Below are 24716 nucleotides of genomic sequence, written 5' to 3'. Positions count from 1 at the left end.
CCTCTGTTTCTCGTTTCACCTCCATATCATGTAATGTTATGGCTTTCAGGTGATCCAGCTTACGCCTCCTAGTGAATGGTACTGTAGTGGTTTTGGTTGGGTTGATCCGCAGTCCTACCTTCCTGCACCAGGCACTAGTAACCCTTAATCTAGTTTGGATTCTATCACATAGGGTATCTTCATATTTGCCCCTACAGATTAGAACAATGTCGTCCGCGTAGCTCTGGACTTGTATTCCAGTATTAGTTAGCACGTCCAGGAGTTCATCCACTACCATACTCCACATCAGCGGCGATAGTACTCCGCCCTGTGGACAGCCTTGAGTGGTGTTCATGATAATAGAATTTGTACCTGTTTGTACCTCTATTTGTCTGCTTTCTAGCATTTTGCCCATCCAGAGTGCTAGGGTGTTTCAAACTCCTTTGCGGCTCAGGGCATCCTGTATCTCTGTGTGCGTGTGTGATATTCCCCCGTCTTTGGCTACAGCCTTGTACAGCCTGGTTGCTTCTGTGATCTGTTCAATCCCTTCACAGAATTCCTTAAAGCTGTTCCGTTTCGCTTCCCTGATGGCGTTGCTATACGCAGTCAGTGCATTTTTATACCTCCGCCAGTCCCCGGTTTATTTTGTCCGGTTAAAGAGTTTTCGTACCTCCGTTCTCATTCTGGCTAAATTCCTGTTCCACCATGGTACAACCCTTGATGACTTGACTGTCTTGGCCGGATAGCTGGCCTCATATGCGTCAATGACGATTGTGTTGAGGTCTTCCACCACCGTTTCTAATTCCAATTCGCTCCTGATGTCACCGCCCCCTTGAAGGTGGGCAATGTTGTTGCTCAGGTGCATTGTGTAGGATTCCCAATCCGTTCTCTTGGGATTCCTTATTATTCTTTTTATTTCGGAGTTACCCTCAATGTTGAATCTGATTATCCTGTGATCAGACATTCAGGGTTCATCCGACACCCTCCAATTCCTGACCATCCCGTTCATTAGGGTATTTCCTAGAGTTATATCTAGTACCTCTTGTCTGGTGCTGGTCACAAATGTTGGAGTGTTCCCTACGTTGTATATTTCTAACTTATTACTAAGAATAAATTCGAGAAGGTACTCACCTCTACGATTAGTGTCACTGCTTCCCCACACTTCGTGGTGGGCGTTGGCATCGCAGCCGAGAAGAAGTGGTAACGCCATCTCCGCGCAATACTCCGTCAGCTTTGCGACTTGTTCCGGTGGAGCCCGGCTCTCGTCTCCTGGGAAGTATCCCGATGCTACCACTACCTTTCGAGTGCTCCTCCCGGCTTCCAATGAGACTTGGATAGCCACAAGGTCCCCGGTTAAGAACTCTGAAAGACATATGTATTTTAAATTACGTTTGAGAATTATGCAAGCTCTTGGTTTTTTACAAGAGGAGTCCCAAATTACCTGCATGTCTCCCCCTTGCAGACCACGAATCTGCCCCCGGTACACCCAGGGCTCCTGAGCCAGCCCTATTCCAATGTTCTCCTTGGAATTCGCCCTTGCAATCACTGCAGATGCAGCTCTCGCATGATGGAGGTTTATCTGGGCTATCCTACTGCTGGCCATTGGCTCCGTTATTGTTTGGAGCTCTTCTCCACTGTCGGAGTGTTACCCTCCTCCTCCGACATGGCGCTTTCCTGCGCATCGCTGTCCACCCCGAGCCCTAGGAGTCCTAGGTCTAGGTCGTCCAGCTTCTGCTCTTCACTGGGCAGCAGGTCTATTTCCCTGGTTGATCCAGCTCTTTCCGCCTCTATGGCTTCCGCGACTTCTTCAGGGACATCGGTAAGTTTTCCACCCGATGCCTCTTCCGAGGTCTCTTTTCTTGGCTTTTCCTTGTGCACATGCACGGGTATGTTGCCAAATCGGTAGTTGATATGACAGCTCCAACGTTTAATTGCCTCTAGGGATTGGTCATCTACCCCAATCGTGAGGAATTTACCCTTTCCCTCCACCTTGCTTCTGAAGACTCTCCATAGTCGAGTATAGAGATCTTCGTTCTGAGCAATTAGGAGTCTCATAAGGTCTTCTGTTACTATTGCCGCGGCTTTTGGGAGAAAAACTGTCACCATGTGGGCTCCTGGTATATCATCTCCAGCACATGTTGACAGTTCCACCCCTTCCCAGCCTCGCAATCTAGGAATTATGGTTCTAACCCATTCTGCGGTACCTTCCGTCGCGCAGTCCACCAGTATAAGGCCTGGTCGAAAGCGTATCCCGGTGAACACCAGTTTCGACGTCCAACCCTTGCTCATCTGTTTGACGACAAGTTCCTCAATGATTTTCTGTTCCTCCCGAGTGAGTATTTGCTCGGGAAACCTTTTTGGCAGTATGGCCAACCGAATGCCCTTGACCGCACTAGCATAGCTAATGCCGGGCTTCCTGGGTCCTGCCTTCACTCCTGACCTGCCCGGGTTTTCTCCTCCCGGGGTTCAGGTCTGGGTTTTTTGGGAGCATTCCCTTCATGCGGGCTGATCTCTGCTGCTCCCCGCTTTCTCGGCTCCGGTAGAGATGGCTTAGGTCTGTCCTGAGCCTTCTTAAGGGCCTCTTCTGGTTTCAGGCCTTCCTTCAGATAGCGCAGGTACCATTTAACCCCGGCGCCACTGAGACCTGTCTCCTTCCTGACATCTGTTATCTTTATCTCAGACGTGCTTTTGCTGGTCCCTGCTCTTTGAGCAGTGGTGTTCATTGGCTGTAGTCCACGCAGTATACCAATGCTCACCTTGGATCCACTGCTTGACGTCCCAACTTCTCCCTTCTTGGGTGTAGTCACCTGGCTTTCAGTAATTCGGAGACGTGCCTCCGCCTGATTAACCAGTTTTGGTGCGGTACGGGGCCCCGCGTTTTTGGATTTTGTTTTCTTTTCTGGTTCCCACGAGTATGGGGGTTAAGAGGTCCGCCGTGCCATAGCCCCCCGTAGCACGGTAAGATCTAACTTACTCACTGAGGCGACCAGGTATCAGTGAGGCTCCGTTCGAATACAGTCAGTTACCCCCGACTGCAAACTATCCAATGGGCACGGTTCGCATAACACCCTGGATTGGGGGAGGTGTTTTTCGACTACCCAGTCTAGATCCGTAGCGTTTTGTTAATAGTAGGGTCACCTCGTACAGGGTGTGGCTATCACCACTCACTAACGGTCTTGGTAGACGAGAGGCTTGGCCCCTGAAAAGGCACACACCGTCCCAGAGGAGAGACAACTCATCCTTAGAGGAAGATAGGTTGGCCACAGGAAGCTATGTTCCACATTAGTCTATCCTGCAGTGCACTGCTTGACCCCATGAAGTATCTATAGAGGCAACTATCTTAATTTCGATCGTTAGAGCATGTCATCAAGCTTTAGAGAAGTCCCAATTCCCATGCCTGACGGATCTGATTTGATTTAATCTAAATTTTTTCCTTAATTTCAATTTGTTTACGACGACTATACATTGTTGAAAATAATTTCAACCGTTTTCTTATCCAACCTATCGACAATAAAGTTTACATAATGATTATTATGCTATTGAATATACCTCAACATATTTTCCGATGAGGTAATACACTCAATATTTACTTATTGAAAACAAAAACCTTGAAATCCCAAGAGTCACTGATAGAGTAAATTTCATTGTAAATATTTAATTGATGAAGTTAGTTGTACTTCTCAATTGGTGGTTGTTTAATTTACTCTCAATTTGTAATGACTTTGTTTACAGCATAAAAGTGTGTTTCATTAATCGCTGAAGATAATGAAACCTTTATAAAATGGACACTGGCGTAATACCAATCCAATTCCATTGTGAAAATGAAGTTTTTAATACTAGTGTTGGCCCTTTGGGTTCCCACGATCTTTTCTCAAAATGATTGGTGGCAAACGGCACAGTTCTATCAGATTTATCCTCGGTCATTTAAAGATTCAAATGGTGATGGTATTGGAGATCTTAATGGTGAGATTGACCAAATAAACTTGAAGAAATCACTGAAGTTTAACTCTGGTATCTTTTCAGGAATCCGGGAAAAACTTTCCCACTTGAAGGATATAGGCATGACGGCAGCATGGCTTTCTCCTATATACAAGTCACCAATGAAGGATTTCGGTTATGATATTTCTGACTTTAAAGCCATTCAACCAGAATACGGAACTATGGCTGACTTCGAGGCGCTTCTGAAAAGGGCAAAGGAGCTCGGAATTAAGTTGATAATGGATTTAGTTCCCAATCATACGAGTGATCTGCATGAATGGTTCCAAAAGTCAGTGAATCGAGTTAAAGGATATGAGGATTTCTATATATGGCATGATGGTTATCCGGATCCTAAGAACTCATCCAACCGACTTCCTCCAAATAATTGGGTGAGTATTTCCCTGTAACACCGGTTTTCAGCGTAGTTTACAGTTCCGCTCAGATACAAGTGTCGTAGAGGAGGATGAATTTCATCACCCGTCCAATATGCAATTTACTACTGTATTTTGCTCGTTAACTAAATCAAGTACATTTCTGGTATCTAGCACCCCCAATGCACAGAACTTGCATTTTTACTTGGTATTTCCACCAAACTTTTTATCTTTACGTCATCTGAGATTTTCCAGTAGTTTGTCCTCAGTAACCTTAATAATCGAGAAGATGTCCTGGTGAAATCTGAGCTGAGCCACGATCCTCTTCCTCGGTAAAAAAAGGGGATGGATACATTAGGCAGTTTTTACCTACGTATCTGTTCATTGCAGCTTTTTAAGAAATGCTCCAGAGTTATTGCTGCCGATTTTTCGTACGACTTTTTTAGGCTACTCATATCATCATCATCATTAACGACGCAACTACCGGTATCCGGTCTAGGCCTGTCCTAATAAGGTACTCCAGACATCCCGGTTTTGCGCCGAGGTCCACCAATTCGATATCCCTAAAAGCTGTCTGGCGTCCTGACCTACGCCATCGTTCCATCTCAGGCAGAGTCTGCCTCGTCTTCTTTTTGTACCATAGATATTGCCCTTATAGGCTACCCGTATGTACAATTTCCTGGTTCCGCTAGTAGTTACGTTTCTAGGTATCGTGAAAAAGCCATCATAATATAATACGCTTCAGATGTCCGTTTCGAAAGTTCCAATAGACCAACCAACCCTACAAGTTCACCTTCAATGTCGAAAAAGATATCCCCGTGGACCCTACGGGTATAGCGCTTAATAGGATGTCGGACTCTCCTCTTCATTCTCCCCATTTCTTCCACTTTTGCCGGTCGGCTTTATCCTTCATTCGTGTATCCAAGAGTTGAATTATTTTACTATTACAAGCACTTAAGCTACAAGAAACCACCGATTCCTGCGAGTATTTCCACCGGGTCTGTATTCGGCGCCGAAGATGCTTTTGCTTTTCAGGAGGTTTCTGGAATCCCATGTGCTTACTGGCACCGTCCTTAATCCGCTTTCCAGCTAGTTCGCATAGCTAATTTTGTGGAGATATCATCTGTGTTTCCCATGTGACTTTGCCTCTTTGGCTTGCTTCACACTTTTCCTCTTGCCTCTTATCATAGCCCAAATCTTGCGATGGATATTCCGCCCTTCGTTGATCAAGGAAAACGGTTTTTAGGGTTTTGTGTAAAACAAAACCTTATTAAAAACGATTCACTGTCTCTCTGTCTGTCTGTCACATGCACTTTTCTCCAAAATGGCTAAACCGACCCGAACGAAATTTGGTGGATAGATGGCAACCATGAAATTCCACCTATACAGCGAGTGAGATAAACTTAGGTGGAGTTTAAAGGGGGCTTCCCATACATGGAAAGAGGGGATCTAAAAAAAAATTCACCAGATATAGTCGTGTAGGGTATCAAATGAAAGGTCTCGACTTGTGCCCTGGGAGCAATGTGACCGAAAGTAACGGCAGATGATAATCGCTCCATTTAGATATAATCGCAAACACGTAATGCGAATACTTGGAATCGTAATACGCCATCATACATTAAGTTGCATAGCAGAAGACCCAGAACAGAACCGTGCGGAACTCCAGCCGTTATGTCACACATCTTCGACCCTTCGTCCGAACTAAACTTCTGCCGGCGGAAATAGTTGAATATTATATCTAATATATATGTTATGAGTCACCAGTGCGTAGTATTCCCTCCGTCGTAGACTTTTTTGGCTAGCTCAAAAGGCACTTTGGTAGCATCAATTGCTGACCGGGCCTTCCGGAAGCCAAACTGCCTATTTAATTAAAAACCACCACTATTAATTACTTACCATAGCACGAGGACCTTGCCTATTGTCTTCAGAAGACAGATAGGTCTATAGGATGTTGGTTCACCTATCGGCTTACCAGTCTTCAGGATCAACACAAGCTTTTATATTTTCCACTCTGCGGGGAAGGAGCCACCTTTTTTTTGCAGTCTGTAAACATCAGTGGGAATATACTTGGTGTCATTTTAATTGCCAGTTTCAGCACTTGTTGGAAATTCGATCAATATTGGGGGCTGCGGTATCTCACACCCTTTTCACTGTGTCCAGAACTTCGTCTGCGGTTACTGGAGGGAAGTCTTCATTCCAGTAAACTCGGTATTCCACTGCAATACCTCCAGAAAAATATCCTCATCAAGTGTTCTTGATGTCCAACCTTTCTTCAGGTGAGAATTTACTATTCTGGATTCCCTACCGATAGTAATATTTATCGCCTGGTTGTCGCTATGCTTGTACTTTCTGCTAGCATGCCACTTGACCAGCGAAGCACTTACGAAAGATCAACGGCGGAGCTGAGCTGTCTACGCCTAAAAGTGTTTACACTTTCAAAATTGGCCAGGGTGAAGTTTATACAGGAGAAAACCATAAGTAGGACTCTTCCCCTTTCATTTGTTTCCCGGCTTCCCCACTCCATTGCCCAAGCGTTGAAATCGCCATCAATAATTTTGGGGCTATGCACTTTGCCGCCTCTCGCCAGTCTATCTTGCATGTTGCAATACTCTGGTATTGTCATACTTGGAGCGGCATAAAAGCTGCAAATGTTGAGGTCATCAATCTTAAGCCTTACAAAATCGTTTTTGCGATGCTTTATTGCATACTGAAAGGATCGGTTACCAGAAGCCCACAACACAGCCTTTCCACTTATGTCTGTTTCCCAAACGCCGTGATGGAGGCTTTTGTATTGTTCGTAGACAATAGTAACATTGATTTCCGTTTCATACACTTTCTTTTCTAGCAGGTCCTGGGAGGCTTAGTAGAGATTTAGATTCAGCTGGATGACTCTCATTTGCGTAGGGTACTTAAAGCAATCCTGAAGGCTGGACACCTGGCGCTACTCGTTATGTGGTTGCAATCGCGATCTTTGAGACCCCTGCATAGACGACAGTGAGGGTTCTTACTGCAGTTCAATGCCAAATGATTTTCCCCTCTGCATATTCAACACAGTTGGGATCTAACAGTGGTGCTAGTGCATATGTCGAAATCCAAGGTATTTGCAACACTTTTTTAGTGGAGTTTGCTCGCATAACCTGCACACGACCCAACCGATGCGGACTTTACCCGCAGATAGTGCTAAAGTCAGAGACATAGTTAGGGTCGTTGGCTCCGTCCCAACTTAGCCTCTTGATGTCCGTTTCTACCAGTTACAATTAGTATTTGAGCGCTGAACAATTTTTTTCCTTGGTGGTGACCTCGTCATGATCTTTATACTCCATGGTAATCATTGGCTAACTTACGTGGACGATCGAAAGTGGCGTTTTCCTTCTCGGACTCTCAGAAACTACCTAACCGGAAAATCTGGAACAAATCAGGAGGCTGCCACTATACGGTACCTGGCCTCCGAAGTACTTTCCATACTGATATCTTTTTTTTAATAAATTACTGTCAAACTCCCTTTAAGTTCATCCTAAAACCGGCAATATAGACTATTATATAGGGCATGAGCCTCACAAGTTTGGTGAAAATCGCACCATTACTAACAAAGTTATAATAGGTCACAGTTGTTGCTTCTGTGCAAATTATCACGCGAAAATGGATATTCTCACATAATATCTTCATATGTTAAGTGCTAGGTACTAATGGGACAAAAGTTCACTCAAATATTTTTGTAAAAGAAATACACAAAACCTTTCATACCTGTCCAGTCCGTCCAGCTTCCGGTTTTCCGAGTCTTTTTCTGGTTGATTGTATTCATTATTTATGCTTCTAAAAGTTGGATTCTTCCAATATTATTACGCTGAAGTTGTAGTGGGGAAACCACCGAATTCTGCCAGTATTTTTGCCGGTTCACCATTCTACGGTTCTATGGTGAAGACTCGTTTTCTCTTTGCAAGGTTCCTTGAATCCCAAGGGCTCATTGGCACCGCCCCTAGTTCACCTTACCTTACTTTGAAGAAGCATTGGCTGCGTTTTCAGCGTAACGTTGCCGCTGTGTGCTTGGTAATTTTTCCCTTGCCCCTTATCAAAGTAAAGAAGTCTCGATAGATATTTCGTCCCCCCCCCCCACTGTTCTGTTTTCGTCTTTTGCACTAAAAGTGTTTTGCTTATCAGAGGACCGTCCATGTCCCAAGCTTCAAACTTTTTTTCCAAGAATAAAGTCTAGATCTACTTTATTATTATCTCTATATGTCTTTTAACATTGGAAGCAACCATAACCACTATGGTGTCTAAATATGGACCGGTTTGCTCACCCTTAGAATCCGCCGATACTAGGTCTCCCAAGCCCTCCACCGTAAATTCCTCCTCCTCCATATTTGCACCATTTTTCTGAGTAATCCTCCCATAGCCAATTTGCATCCCCATGGATGAAGAGTCCCTCTGTATGGGTGCGGGAGCGTTCGCCTATCTGTACAGGGGTTTAGATCTCTGCATGCGCATTTTTGCAAACTAGAGTGGCATTTTATTGTCTCTTAAGAAGTGGGACATACAAATCCTGGTAAACTTTTAACTTTCACATAAAAGAAGTTGGGGTGGTGGCCTCAGCTATATGTATCCTCTTCAGACCATAGACGATCAAACCTCGGAAAGGTTTCTTTAACGAAGAATCTGCGCACTCTTTGCTCTGACAAATCTTTTCAGATTTATAAAAGCTAACAAATGGTCCAAGTGGCAAGCCATTGAATAGGTGATTTTCGGGGATAGTAGAATAAAGCTAGAAAAGGGTCTCAATTCTTGGAGGTGCGGTTTCTCCACAAAACTAACCTAAACTTCAAGGAGAAGATGGTTTTATGGTTTTTAGCAGAGCAGAAGCAAATCGCCAGACGCTGTCTCACCTGGCCTAGGAGCAGCTTGACAGAAGCGGTTCGCAGATGTCAAATCCTCCTTTATATAATCGGCAGAATACGACATGACTGCAAATTATGTCCGACATCAAGTGGATGCAGACTGAGGACTTCTAAATCCTTAAACAAAATAAACTAAACTGTTTCACATCCCATTACTAGAGCCCCAAGTGACAGTGAACTATGTCAGAGACCCCATTAGAGAGCGTGGATGTTGGTTTTCAGCAAATGTCAAATTCGATTTTTCCTCTATTGTTAGTGATGAGTAAGTCCAAGAAGGGTAGTTGGTGGACTTCCATGGTTAATGTAATACTCTTGTGGACCGTATTAAATTTGTTGAGTATGGTTTCAAGCTGACTTCGTTTCCCAATTGCAAAAATGTCGTCAACATATCTGGCCCAGAATACCGAGTTGTTCTATACGTTCCTCTATTCGCTCCATAAAGATGTCGCTGATAAACGGTGACAGCGGATTACCCATGTTGGCGCCCCCTATGGTTTTAAAGTATCGATTCCTGAACTTAAAGAAGCTTTCACTTATACAAAGGGTACCTAACTTCAAATGTTTTCATACTTTCCTTCTCCATTCCCACGATGATTCGTCGATATTAATTAGTTTTCATCTACGTATGCCAGTGTTTCCTTTACTGGTATACTAGGAAAGAGGGTTTTAATGGCAAATGAAACTATACCTTCCTCATCCGAAAGGGTTTCCAGGTTTCATCATCATCATCAACGGCCCAACAACCGGTATCCGGTCTAGGCCTGCCTTAATAAGGAACTCCAGACATCCCGGTTTTGCGCCGAGGTCCACCAATTCGATATCCCTAAAAGCTGTCTGGCGTCCTGACCTACGCCATCGCTCCATCTTAGGCAGGGTCTGCCTCGTCTTCTTTTTCTACCATAGATATTGCCCTTATAGACTTTCCGGGTGGGATCATCCTCATCCATACGGATTAAGCGACCCGCTCACCGTAACCTATTGAGCCGGATTTTATCCACAACAGGACGGTCATGGTATCGTTCATAGATTTCGTCATTGTGTAGACTACGGAATCGTCCATCCTCATGTAGGGGGCCAAAAATTCTTCGGAGGATTCTTCTCTCGAACGCGGCCAAGAGTTCACAATTTTTCTTGCTAAGAACCCAAGTTTCCGAGGAATACATGAGGACTGGCAAGATCATAGTCTTGTACAGTAAGAGCTTTGACCCTATGGTGAGACGTTTCGAGTGGAACAGTCTTTGTAAGCTGAAATAGGCTCTGTTGGCTGACAACAACCGTGCGCGGATTTCATCATCGTAGTTGTTATCGGTTGTGATTTTCGACCCTAGATAGGAGAAATTGTCAACGGTCTCAAAGTTGTATTCTCCTATCCTTATTCTTCTTCGTGTTTGTGTTTGACCAGTGCGCTTTGATGTTGTTGGTTGATTCGTCTTCGGTGCTGACGTTGCCACCATATATTTTGTCTTGCCTTCATTGATGTGTAGCCCAAGATCTCGTGCCGCCTGCTCGATCTGGATGAAGTCAGTTTGTACGTCTCGCGTGGTTCTTCCCATGATGTCAATATCGTCAGCATAGGCCAGTAGTTGGGTGGACTTGAAGAGGATCGTACCTCTTGCATTTACCTCAGCGTCACGGATCACTTTCTTGAGGGCCAGGTTAAAGAGGACGCATGATAGGGGATCCCCTTGTCGTAGACCGTTGTTGATGTCGAATGGTCTTGAGAGTGATCCTGCTGCTCTTATCTGGCCTCGCACATTGGTCAGGGTCAGCCTAGTCAGTCTTATTAATTTCGTCGGGATGCCGAATTCCCTCATGGCCGTGTACAGTTTTACCCTGGCTATGCTATCATAGGCGGTCTTAAAGTCGATAAATAGATGGTGCAACTCTTGTCCATATTCCAACAGTTTTTCCATCGCTTGCCGCACAGAGAACATCTGATCTGTTGCTGATTTGCCTGGAGTGAAGCCTCTTTGGTATGGGCCAATGATGTTCCGGGCGTATGGGGCTATCCGGCCTAGCAAGATAGGGGAGAATATCTCTATAATTGCTGCACTGTATGATATCTCCCTTTTTATGTATAAGACAGATAATGCCTCGTTGCCAATCGTCAGCCATTGATTCGCTGTCCCATACCTTGAGCACAAGTTGATGAACCACTTGGTGTAACTGGTCGCCTCCATATTTAACCAATTCGGCTGTCATTCCATCGGCTCCTGGCGACTTATGATTTTTTAGCCGATGAATTGCACGGACTGTTTCTCCTAAACTTGGTGGTGCCAGTATTTGTCGGTCGTTTTCAGTTGGCAGGGCATCCAACTCGCCGATGTTCTGGTTGTTCAGTAGCTCATCAAGGTACTCAACCCATCGCTCTAATATGCCCATTCTGCCGGAAATCAGATTTCCCTCTTTGTCTCGGCAGGATGAGCATCGAGGTGTATAAGGCTTCATCCTCCTGACTTATTGGTAAAACTTCCGCGCCTGGTGCGGTTGCTCCCTGTACTTTTCTAGTTCACAAACTTGTTGGTTCTCCCAGGCTTCCTTTTTCCGTTTGTGAAGTCGCTTCTCCGCTCGACGGAGTTCGTGATAAGTCTCCGCGCGTGCCCGCGTTCTTTGAGAATGCAACATTACTCGGTATGCGACATTCTTCCGTTCCGTTGCTAGCTTACATTCATCGTCAAACCAACCGTTCCGACTCCTTTTACGGCTGGGGCCAAGTATATTTGTGGCCGTATCCATGATAACGTTCTTCAGGTGGTTGTGAAGATCATTTGTTGATGCTTCATCTCCAGGTCCTCTGTTGACTGCGGTTATTGCGGCATCCATTTCCCTCTTATAGGTGTCGCGGAGGGTTGTGTTGTGGATGGCTTCAGTGTTCACTCTCACCTGATTGTCAGAGGGGATTCTAGGTGGTATTGTTATTCGAGCTCGGAGCACCATGCCAACGAGAAAGTGGTCCGAGTCTATATTGGCCCCCCTATATGTTCTGACATTCATCAAGGCTGAGAGATGGCGGCGTTCGATCAACACGTGGTCAATTTGGTTGAAAGTGGCCCCGTCTGGAGAGGCCCACGTATGTTTGTGGACCGCTTTCCGCGCAAACCAGGTACTTCCAACAACCATTTCGTGTGACCCTGATAATTGAATAATCCGAAGTCCGTTATCATTTGTTTTTTCGTGTAAGCTATGGGAGCCAACGTATCGCCTGAATACGGGCTCCTTCCCTACTTGGCTGTTAAAATCCCCAAGTATGATTTTGATATCATATCTGGGACAGGCTCCGAGGGTTCTTTCTACTGCCTCGTAGGAGGTATCCTTCTCCGACTCTGCAGTCTCCTCTGTAGGGGCGTGAACGTTTATGAGGCTTATATTTCTAAACTTGCCTCGCAAGCGCAGAGTGCATAGCCGTTCGCTTATGCTTTCAAAGCCGATAACAGCAGGTTTCATTTTTTGGCTGACTAAGAAACCTACTCCGAGCACATGGTTTACTGGATGACCGCTATAATATATGGTGTAGTGGTTCTTCTCCAGGAAACCGGTCCCTGTCCATCGCATCTCTTGCAACGCTGTTATATCAGCCCTATATTGGGACAGGGTATCGGCTAGCTGCTCATCAGCTTCATCTCTGTGCAGGGAGCGCACGTTCCATGAGAAAATACGCAGATCGTTGTTCCTTTGCCGTTGCCGGGTCCGTCGTTTTAAAATCCGTCCTGTCCGAGGCTCCTGTTGTGGCTTCGTAACGAGTTGTTTTCCGTGTAGGGTTGTCAGCCCTACTCAACCCCCAACCTGGAGGACCAGTTGGTACAATTTGTCCCGTTTTTAAGCGCGGGAGACTCGCCTTCATCCTTCTCCGTCTGCAGCTTTTCGTCAAGAAAGAGCTCCGAGCGGTCACCACGTGGAGGTGGAGATAGGGTTTGGTAGTAGAGCTGTTGGTGTTGGTTCAGCAGGCATTTCCCAGGTTTTATGCTCCATCGTGGGTACCAATCCACGTTTCGCCCCGAGACCTATACTACCCTTTGACCACTGCTCTTGCTCTTGATGCCCAACATTTCTTCAGGTGAGGATTTACTATTCTGGGGTCCCTACCGCCTGGTGCCGCTATGCGTGTACTTTTTGCTTGCATACCACTGTAGACGCTTGACCAGCGAATCACTTACGAAAGTAAGATCCACTGCGAGGCCTAGTTCTCCATGCCTAAAAGTGTTTCTCTTTTTCCCCCTTTTACCCGATATTGGCCAATGTAACGTTTAGACAGGAGAAAACCTCCAGTAGGATTCTTCCCTTTTTGTTTCTTTTCCGGCTTCCCCACTTCATTGTCCAAGCATTAAAATCGCCTGCAATAATTTTGGGGTTGCAATCTTTGCCATCTCTCGCCAGTCTACCTAGCATAATGCAATACTCTGGTACTTGGAGCAGCGTAACAGCTGTAATTGTAGAGGTCACCGATCTTAACCTTCACAAAATCGAGTTCGCAATGCTTCATTACTTGCTGAAAGGTTCGGCTACCACAAGCACAAACAACTTTATTTTCACTTATGTCTCTTTCCCAAGCGCCTTGATTGAAACTTTTGTATTGTTCGCAGAAAATAGCAACATCGATTTCCTCTTCATACATTTCCTACGCTAGCAGCTCCTGGGCGGCTTGGCAAAGCTTTAAATTCAGCGGGCTGACTCTCATTTACGTAGGCTACTTAAAGCGATCCTGAAGGCTGCACACCTGGCTCTACCCGTTATGTGGTTGCAATCCCAATCTTTGAGATCCGTGTATAGACGACAGTGAGGGTTCTTACTGCAGTTTTCCGCCAAATGATTTCCCCTCCACATCTTCTGCAGAGTTTGGTTCTATCAGTGGTGCTAGTGCAATCCTTTGCCATATGTTCGAATTCAAGGCATTTGAAATTTTAGTGGAATTTGTTCGCATAGCCTGTACACGACCCAATCGATGCGGACTCTACCCGCAAATAGTGCTGAAGTGACAGACATAGTTAGGGTCGTTGTTTGCGTCCCACCTTAAGCTCTTGATGTCCCTTTCCTGCTCGTCCACCAGTTGCAATTTGTGTTTGAGCGCTGTACAAATTTTCTCCTTGGTAGTGATCTTTATACTCCATCGTAACCATTGGCCAACTTACACGGACGGTCGCTTGCTCGCGAGTGAAGCCTTGGTATTTCTTTGTAGGTCATCGTGATCCTCCTGTTCCTTCAACAGTTCGAAAGGCGTCTATCTGTCTGTTACACGCATTTTTCTCGGAAACGGTTATAGTAATTGACACCAAAACTATGAACGCTCGCGCATACAGTGAGTTACCTCATTCTATGTCGAATTTAAGGGGGGAGTCGCCACACATGGAACAGGGTTTTTGTTTTTACCAAAATATTATCAAGTGGGATATCAAATGAAAGGTCTCGCAAGGTTAGTACTTTCCGAAGTCGGTGTTAGTTTTAACATTTATTTGAAAGGGGTGGGGAGTCGAAAATGGTGATTTCTTTCACTGATCCATTCTCGGAAACTGGCCAACCGAAAAATCTGGAAATGATGAGGCTGCCACTATATGGTGCCTAGGCGCCGAAATACTTTCCATACCGATATAGGTTTAAATGAAGTTAATAATAGTATATTACTATAATTTTCAGTAAATGTCTGTGAAACTCCCTTTAAGTTCATCCTAAAATCACGAAATTTTGCAGAAATGTAGGCTATGATCCCACCAGTTGGCAGAAATCGCACAATTATTAACAAAGTTATAATAGGTCAAAGTTATCACTTCGGTGCAAATTCAAGACTTTAGATGTCAGTATCAAACAAAAGTGGATATTCTCAGATAATACCATACATTCACATATATGCTAGGTACTAATGGGACAAATGTCCACTCAAATGTTTTTGGAAAAGAAATACACAAAACCTTTCATACCTGTCCAGTCCGTCCAGCTTCCGGTTTTGCGAGTTATTTCGTCTTTTTCTGGTTGACTATATTCATTCGTGCTTCTAAAAGTTGGATTCTTCCAGTATTACCACGCTGAGGTTGTAGTGGAAAAACCACCGAATTCTACCAGTATTTTTGCCGGTTCACCAATCTACCGTGAAGACTTGTTTTCTCTTTGCAAAGTGCCTGGAATCCCAAGGGCTCATTGGCACTGTCTCTAGTTTACTTTTCTGCATACTTGTCTACCTTATTTTAGAGAAACATTAGCTGGGTTTTCTGCGTAACTTTGCCGCTGTGTGCTTGGCAATTTTCTCTTTATCTCTTATCAAAGTGAAGAAGGTTCGATAGATACTTCATCCCTTCTTGATCAACTTAAATGGCTCTTTTATACGTACCTCAAGTAAAAGGTACACTGTTCTGTTTTCGCCTTTTGCACTAAAAGCGTTTTGCTTATCAGTGAACCGTCCATCTCCCAAGCTTCAAACTTTTCCTCAAAGGATCGAGTGTAGACCTAATTTCCACTCCATTGTTGTATCTTTATATCTACGGGAGCTTTCGCCTATCCGTACAGGGGTGTAGATCTCTGGATGCGCACACAGAGGGACTCTTCTGATGGTCAGTTTGGCAAATCCAGTTGCAGCTGGTGTAAACTTTTTAGGTAAGGAATTATGTTCAATTCTTGTTTTTCCGCACTAAGTTTCCGTGGTAAAAGGAAATTTCCAAAAAAAATTCATTTGCATCTGACTTGTACAAAATTCACCAAGGGCTGGGTAGAACTACTCTGTAAAGGCCAATAAGTGAAACACTGCGTGTAATAGGCTGCTCTTCCTTTGTAAAGAATCAGAATTCAAGTGCCTCCTCTCTCCTACAACATCGTCAGTAACTTACGATTTCTTTAATTTTTCAGTTATCAGTATTTCGCGGAAGCGCCTGGAAATGGAACACCAAACGGCAACAATTCTACTTTCACCAGTTTTTAGCTGAACAACCAGATTTGAACTATCGTAATCCACTAGTAATTGGAGCCATGCAAGATGTCCTAACATTTTGGCTTGACAAAGGTATAGCAGGATTCCGCATAGATTCAGTTCCCCATGTTTTCGAAGTACAAGCTGATAGTAAAGGAAAATACCCAGATGAGCCAAAAAGTGGGAACACCGATGACCCAGACAATTTCGACTATTTGACACATATTTACACACAAGATCAACCAGAAACCACTGAGCTTGTCTATATAACTCGAGCTTTCCTTGATGAATACCAACGGAAAAATGGTGGCGATACGAGAATAATGCTAACTGAAACCTATTCGCCTATTAATATCATAATGCAGTATTACGGAAATGGTACCATTAATGGTGCACATATTCCATTCAATTTCAACTTCATCAAGCGAGCCAATGCGACCTCTAAGGCACAAGACTACGCTGGAATTATATCTCTATGGATGGATAACATGCCGAAGCAGTACACTGCAAACTGGGTGGTAAGCATAAACTAAACTATTATACAATGAACTGTCAAAAACTGCAACAAGGAATTAGTCTCATTCTCCCAATATCTGTTTTTACAAATTAGATTGGAAACCACGACAACCGACGAGTGGGAAGCCGCTACGGTCCTGAAAGGATTGATGCCATGAACATGATGCTTATGGTATTGCCCGGAGCTAGTGTTACATATAACGTAAGTATCTATGCATAATTCAGTAGTTGCAACCGACTTTCCTCCATGTGGTGCCTTGATGGATGTTACCACGTACCTCAATCACTCGATCATCTGCTTCCTTTCTCAGGAATTTTTCGATTTTATTCCAAATTACCACTTTATAGATTAAGAGTACCTAAAATTTATCCTACCGCAGGGTGAGGAAATAGGCATGTTGGATGCTGACATTTCGTGGAATGATACGGTCGATCCAGGTGCGTGTAATTCAAATCCTCAAATCTACCAACAGTTCACACGGGATCCGGCAAGGACACCTTTCCAATGGGATGATTCCAAGAATGCAGGTAAAGCTTTAAGATTTAAAAAACTCTTGGTTCGCTGATCTCTCATGATGGCCATAAAACTAATAATCAACTCTACCATCCAAGGTTTTTCGACGGCTAATAAAACCTAGCTTCCCATTCACCCCAACTACAAAGAAGTCAATGTGAAAGTAGAGCAAGCCGCATCAACAAGCCATTTGAAAGTCTTCAAGGATTTAGTCCAACTTTGCAAGACATCCAAAACCCTACAACGTGGTGAACTCAAATATAAGGCACTGAATGATAACGTGCTCGCTATTCAAAGGTGAGTCCGCATCCTAATTATTAACTCAAAAGGATAATGAAAGTATCCCTTTCACACACCAAATTTACAGGAGCTTATCAGGATCAAACACAATACTCTTGTTAATGAATATATCAGACAAGTCCCAAACTGTGTTGGTGCAGCAGTGGTCACCTGCGATCCCTTCTTCTATGAAAGTTCGGATTGCTTCCGTACAGTCGAAGAGGAATGTCAAGTGAGTTTTTGAAATTTAGTAAAGGAAGACATGGATTTTGAAACTGTTTTATATATATTTGCAGTGAAACCGTGAAAGTATCAGCAATCACTCTTGATCCTTATGAGTCCCTGGTTTTGGAATAGTTCGACTGAATTCATGAAAATTTGTCCGCTCTATATTCAAATAAACAGAATGAAATGAAAATCTAAATTAAAAATGTTTTAATTGCTATCTGCTATCTTCATTAAATATTATAATACAAAAGTAGAATCAAAACTCATCTTAATGTATATTCACATCTATTCAGATATGACATTGATCAAAACTGCCCATTGGGTCGTAACATATGTAGAAGAGCCGTAATCGGAAGGCTCTTATCCCAAAATCTTTTTATAAATTCAGCTCATACATTTTTACTTCATTTCTGATTTAAATCTTATAATGAACTGAATGAGATCCTGAGTGGCCAAGATGACCTAGAGGGAAGACATATCCCAAAACCTAAATGAAATTGGCCAAGTGAATCATGAAGGTCTGAAGCTCTATCATCCCAACTATAAACATTCATTTGACCATCTAAATCTTTTAAGTTCATTATAAATGCTCAACATCTACTAAAGGCAAAAATACTGGCAGCCATACAAGGACTGCCTGAAGAAGTACATGTTGGCCACCAGGACCGCCAGAACATTGAAAGCACTAGTGAATCCGCGAGGCTCTGTAAGATTCTGCCCAAGGAACATAAGAGCCCATCCTTCCTTAAAAAGTCGGAAGGCTCCTGGACGGAATCTTCTAGCGAAACCTTGGAGCTGCTGGTGCAAACGCACTTTCCTTCTAGCGAGGAGGACTCTGAATCAAAACCTAGGTTGGAGGGTCTGCGGCAACCCCAGCTGTGCGAGACTATCAAATCGGTAATTACCGGGGATAGAATCGGCTGGACTATAAACAGCTTCTCCGCATACAAATCTCCAGGGCCAGATGGCATAATGCCAGTCATGCTACAGAGGCAGCAGGAAAGGATTGTGCCGTGGCTTGTTGAGATTTACCGGAGCTGCATCACTTTAGGATACGTACCGCAGTCCTGGAGGCGCGCACGGGTGGTTTTCATACCGAAAGCGGGCAGGCGCGGTCATGAGTCCGCAAAGGACTTTCGACCAATCAGCCTGACCTCTTTCGTGCTGAAGACCCTAAAACGCGGACATTCACTTAAGGACGATTATCGAGAGAACGCCTTTCTCTAAGTTCCAGCATGCCTACCTCAAAGGAAGATCCAAAGCAACCGCCCTCCACGGGGTAATTGGCACGGTTGAGCGGTCGCTGCAGTACAAGCAGTATACCCTTGCTGCCTTCTTGGATATAGAGGGAGCTTTCAACAACGTCAGTATCAACGCCTTCAAGGAAGCCTTGACCGGTATTGGATTGGAGGGGTATCTCACGCATTGGATTATATCCATGCTGAGTACCAGGATAATCCAGGATCTGGGAGGCAACCACTTGACCAGAGCTGTGAACAGAGGCACGCCCCAGGGTGGTGCTATCTCACCGGTGCTCTGGTTAATAGTGATGGACAAAATTTTACGTACATTGGACAGCAGCGCGGTGAAGGTGGTGGCGTATGCCGACGACTTGGTGATATTAGTATCAGATATGTTTCTGTCCATTATGTGCGACATCATGGAAGGAGCGTTGGGAAAGGTGTGCCTGTGGGCCGCAAGATGCGGACTCAGCATAAACCCAACCAAAACGCAACTGATGCTATTCACCACCAAGACAAGGATACCTGAATTCCATCTACCACGGCTGAATGAACAAAGATTGGTTCTAATATAAAGTATCTGGGTGTAATCCTGGATCTTAAACTAAATTGGAGGTTGAACATAGAACTGAGGGTTAAGAAGGCCTGTATAGCCTTCTATGCCCGCAAGAGAACCTTTGCAAATAAATGGGGTCTCCGGCCGAGGATGGTTCTCTGGATGTACACCGCTGTAGTGCGTCCGATCCTGACGTACGGATCTATTGTATGGTGGCAGGCTTTGAAGAAGAAATACAATAGAACGAAGCTTAATAGGATTCAAAGAACCGCGCGTGCAGATGCTACGGGGGCTCTGCGGTCCTGCCCGGCAGATGCTCTCAATGTACTCCTGCATCTCCTCCCCCTAGACCTCCACATCAAATATGTTGCAGCGTGCAGTGCCGTCAGACTACGTGAGCCCGGATGCTGGGCAGCAACATCCTAGATGAAATACGCAAGCTGAACTTCACGGGAAACTTTGCTGTGGATCTTCCAACCAGGGCAAAGTGGAAGACCGGCGGCGTGTTGCAAGACTATGACACGTTATTCTTTACGGACGGATCGAAGATGGCCTATGGAGTCGGCGCGGGGGTTTTCTCGAATACACACGGTGTATCTAAGTCGTATGGTCCCCCAGGTTTCACGAGTGTATTCCAGGCGGAAGTACTGGCGATATTGGAAATCTGTCGATGGCTGCAGCGTGATTCGACCCCAAGCATAACATAGTCATTCTGACCGACAGCCAAGCGGCCATCAAGGCCTTGTACTCAACGACGACATCTTCCCGGTTGGTGGGGCAGTGCAAAGACGCGGGCGGCACGCTCAAGGTCACTCTCCTCTGGGTTCCCGGGCATAGGAACATAGAGGGGAATGAGCGGGCTGACGGATTGGCCAAGCAAGGCTCTGCTCTTGGCAGTCCTTCGGCGAATACAGTCGGTGTTCCGCTGGCGGCTGTCGGGGGCCGAGTCTACCCGCACTACTTAGCAGCCGCGGGCCTGAAATGGCGAAGGCTTACAAGCTGCGCCAAGTCAAGGAGAATTTGGCCCGCTTATAACATAGCCCGATCACGAAGCTCTTGTGCCAGACGCGTGCAAATGCATTCAAGATTACGGCAGTCTGCACGGGGCACTGGCCCATAGGGGACCATGCCGCTAGGCTCGGCTTACCCTACAACTCGCGTTGCCGAAGCTGCGGAGAAGGAAGGGAAACCCTCATGAACTTTCTCTGCGATTACCCAGCTCTGGCTGGAGTCAGGCTGCGGACACTGGGTAAACCATTCTTTGGGGACCTCAGAGAGATTTCTAGCTGCTTTCCTTCGTGAATGCTACGGGCTGGCTCTGAAGATCCGAGCCAGCTGGACTCTGCTTCCCTGCTCCCATAACAACAGTTACGGTCTTAGGAGTTTGTGGCATGAAAACGGCGCACCAAAGCGCTAATTGGGCTCCTCGGAGCGGCCACTGATACCTACCTACCCACAAATGCCCGGACCCATCATATCGTAGGCCTCAAGAGTTCAGGAGATGGAAAATTTTGTCAAGGAACATCATTCCACGAAGCTGAACCGATGAACTAGCTGGGGGAGTTAGAGGGGGTAATGGCGATGACAGCGACATAGTAGATGAGGGGTGATCAACCCTCGGAGAGTGTTTAAGCGTGGGTGAACGCTGTTCTTCATTCAACGGGAGAAGAGCCACTTCAAATGAGTCCCTGGCCGACTTAGGTCTAACCACCTTCCTTGAGCACGTGGAGATGGCACTCCCTGACGGGTTACCCACAATAGAGGATAAATCAAACCAAAATGCAACAAGCATCCTTTTCTCGGTCTTTGATTGCAATGGTCAGATTTCGGGATGGTTGAGTTCCACCCGCGTGGGTGAACGGAATTTTTATAGTGTTCGGTAGTTCCCGATTTCAAGCTCCGTACCAATTCAGTCTCAGCGGACAAGGGTAGCTACATGAATTTTTGGTATAAACAACATAAAGATGCATCTTATCGCAGATCTGCGAGGCAAGATATAGAGCCCAGCAATTTGGCTATAATCATGTAAATACACAAAGTATCAATATTCCCATCCAAATATTGGAAGAAGCCAGGATCTGTTAGTAGAGACACCCTTTCGGAGTTGCAATTAGGCGGATGCTAACTTCAATGATCAGTATTCGCAATTTTTCTCAATGAATTTCACCTCTCTGATTGGTAAAAGGCAACGAGGTTAATGCGCTACGAAGCCGAGCCCCTTTCAATAGGTTCCGAAGTTTGGAAGCAGTAACATTGGCCGGCAAGACCTGCTTGTGAAAAAAAAAACACCGCTACAAAACCAGCTGGAAACCTAAGCCTAATTAGGCTTGTATAAATAAAATGAAAAAGAAAGGTTTAGCAGTGCCCCTCTGACCACTCCTTTTTAGCTGTGGATTCAATTTGCCTTTCCTTACCCAATACCAAATATTTTTAGGATAAAGGATATGCAGGTGTCATGCATGTGTCCCCAAATGACTCGTAACGTGATTGACTTTCTTTCATATTTTCATCGTTCGCCCAGTTATTTCCAATTCTAACGCTCCTAAGCTAAGATCAAACATTTTGACCTGAATCAGATCTTATTAAAGCCAACTCGTCATTTATCTGTGCATCTTTGCGAAAAATTTAGGTTCAGTGTAACAAGCAATTTCATCTACAGATGGCGTGAAGCAAGTGTCAAAGCGGAGTTTATTTCTGAGCCTAGTTTTAAAATAAGAGATTTAGCGATATCTGAGTCCTTCGTCTCCAAATCGAACCTTAACTTTCTGTAGTGTCTTCGGCTTTGCAAACAGGAGCGTTATTTTTATTCGCTTTTTCCGGGGTCAATTGGACTTGATAATGCATCCAATTATGTGGAGTAGTCTCTTAATCCTTAAATTTATTCCACTCCATTAGTTATCCCAACTACCCTCCTTTTCTTCCCAATTCCACTTAATCCTTCAAATAATTAAATTTTCTTATATTTTAAATAATCCAGCAGCTGGTCCCTCTCCCTTAAATTTCATAGTTTAACTTTGGGCGTGTATGAAGAGCCAGCCCCCCGAGGGAGCGCTGATCCGTCCGTGAGTTCCGGGATAAGCTAATCATAGGTTAGGCCCCAGGAAACTAGAGTAGGGGCTTTATCCCCCCGAGGGTATACCAAATCCTGACTATTGCGGCCCGCCCCCTTTCACACGATACGCTGGTAAACAACTTAAATGGAGAACAAAAACAAATCAAACAAGGAGATAGTGGGAGCGGAGAGTGAGGTGGCTGTGTTTATTCGCAGCACGAAAATGCGCCGCTCGTCCAGCGCCCAGTGAAGGACGTAACAAGGAGTGAAATACCCGGCGATACATCGGGAGGCGCAGACGTAGAGAGGGGTCGCAAAGTGATGCAGCACCTGCACCGGAGACAGGAACCCAGACCATACCGCGCAGCGCTATAATTGCGGAAAGAGGCACAGTGAAAACTGCCCAAACTAATCGAATGGTTTCGAATAAAAGCCGAGTGGGAAGGCTGTCGACTACTCTAGCGCAGGCTGAATAGGAAAGGCTTATTAAGAAATGTGCGGCAGTTTTGAAGCACATTCGATCCGCGACATTCCTCCAGAAAAACGTCAGCAAAGGGGTAGAAAACGGGCTAATGGAACTGGAGGAGCTCCTGGGCAGGATTTCATATTATAGGTGGACATGGAGAGTAAGAAAACATCTGCAGGAAGGAGAATCCACCGCGCCTCCCGATAAGAACACTACGAGTACCAAACGGATCGCAGACAGCTCATTGCAGAGCGATCTGGGGAAAAAACGAAACGAGGAAGGGACATCTGAAGGAGGCTTCACTCAGGTACTCTGCAGGGCTCAAAAGAAGAAGGCGAAGAGGAACAAGAGACAACAACATGTCGCGCTATCAGAAAAACCTCTGCCTAAAATTAAGGAGGACATGAAGGACGGAGCATTCAAAGAAAAGGTGGGGAGACCCAGGAGGACTAGACCGTAGGCCGCAAATGCGGTCGGGCAGGCCATAAAGCGAACACCTGCAACAAAAAGGAGAGCTGCGTTCTAAGCAAGGATCGTGGCGACCGATGAGAACATTGCGCACACTGCGAGCTTGGGATGGTGTCTAATCTTCAGACATGATTTGCATCCTACGAATCAATTTGTACCGGAGTGGAACCGCCCACGAGTTGCTAGCGCAGTTTGGTGCAGAGACCAAAGCTGACTTAATACTCATCAGGGAGAAGTACCAAAACAAAGACCCAGTTGCTGGCATATCAGGTACCGCTGCCATCTGGGTTCGGGACGACACCCTCCTTAGGGTTCTTACCCAATGACGAGGGCACGACTTTGTCTGGATTCGGTGTTCAGGGATAACATTTTCAAGTGTATATATTACGTCGAATGAGACAATGCCGGACTTTCGACGGAGGCTTCATGCTTTGGAGGACGCTATTCTAGGCACAGATGGGCGGATCCTGGTCGGGGGTGACTTCAATGCTAGTGCACTTAAATGGGGCATGTCTCGCAAAGACTCCAATGAGAAACGAATTCTGGAAATGATGGCGAGAACAGGACTGGTAGTTCTAAACACCGGATCCCGCCCTGCGAGGGAAGCATTCCAAACGTAACCGTCGGCATCACTGGTGTCGCTGGTGGACGGGTGGGGAGTTCTGAAAGACTTCTGAAGTGGTGGACATAAACTCTCAGTGTGCGCCACCCCGGCGATCTTTCTGTACATGGAACGTCACGAAAGTGAACACCGGGAGGTTTATCGAAACTCTTGGAACAGGGGGGGCCGCGCTGGAGGGTATTCCTGAGGGCGGTGGCGCTGCAGCCGACACTGTCGTAAATTCAGTTATGAACCTGATAACAACGGCCTGCGGAGCTTCCATGCCCAGGAGGGCACCGCGAGGTGATAAACCTTATATAAATTGGTGGACAGCGGAAATCGCAGAGCTCCGCAAGGAGTGTCACAGGCTCCGCCGCTCAACACAACGTCTAAGCGACCGGAAGGGGCATGTACCATAGCAACGGAGTACAAATCAGCCAAAAGGTGACTCCTCAGGTGAATAGGGATCCGTGGGGACTCGGTTATAAACTGGTAACCCGAAAAATTGGGACTCTGCGAAATCCGGAAAAGCCGAGCAAATGCACCGCATTATAAGGGCACTATTCCCTGCGCATTCTGTATGGGATGATGACGTCGGCGCGGAGAGCGCAGAGGACTGTCCACATTTCTCTATAAAAGAGTTGGAACAGACCGTCGTCTCTATGAAAAGCAAGAAGGTGCCAGGA

General features: G+C 45.5%; 1 pseudogene; it reads left to right on the top strand.

Annotated features, from left to right (window-relative positions):
• The first annotated feature begins 3768 nt into the window (after positions 1-3768).
• Positions 3769-17842, top strand: LOC119653559 (annotated as a pseudogene).
• Positions 17843-24716: the final 6874 nt, after the last annotated feature.

The sequence above is a fragment of the Hermetia illucens genome, chromosome 4 (genome assembly GCF_905115235.1).
Source record: "Hermetia illucens chromosome 4, iHerIll2.2.curated.20191125, whole genome shotgun sequence".
In the NCBI taxonomy this organism is placed as follows: domain Eukaryota; kingdom Metazoa; phylum Arthropoda; class Insecta; order Diptera; family Stratiomyidae; genus Hermetia; species Hermetia illucens.
Note: the sequence above shows the minus strand (reverse complement) of the source record. Positions and strands in the feature narration are given on the sequence as shown.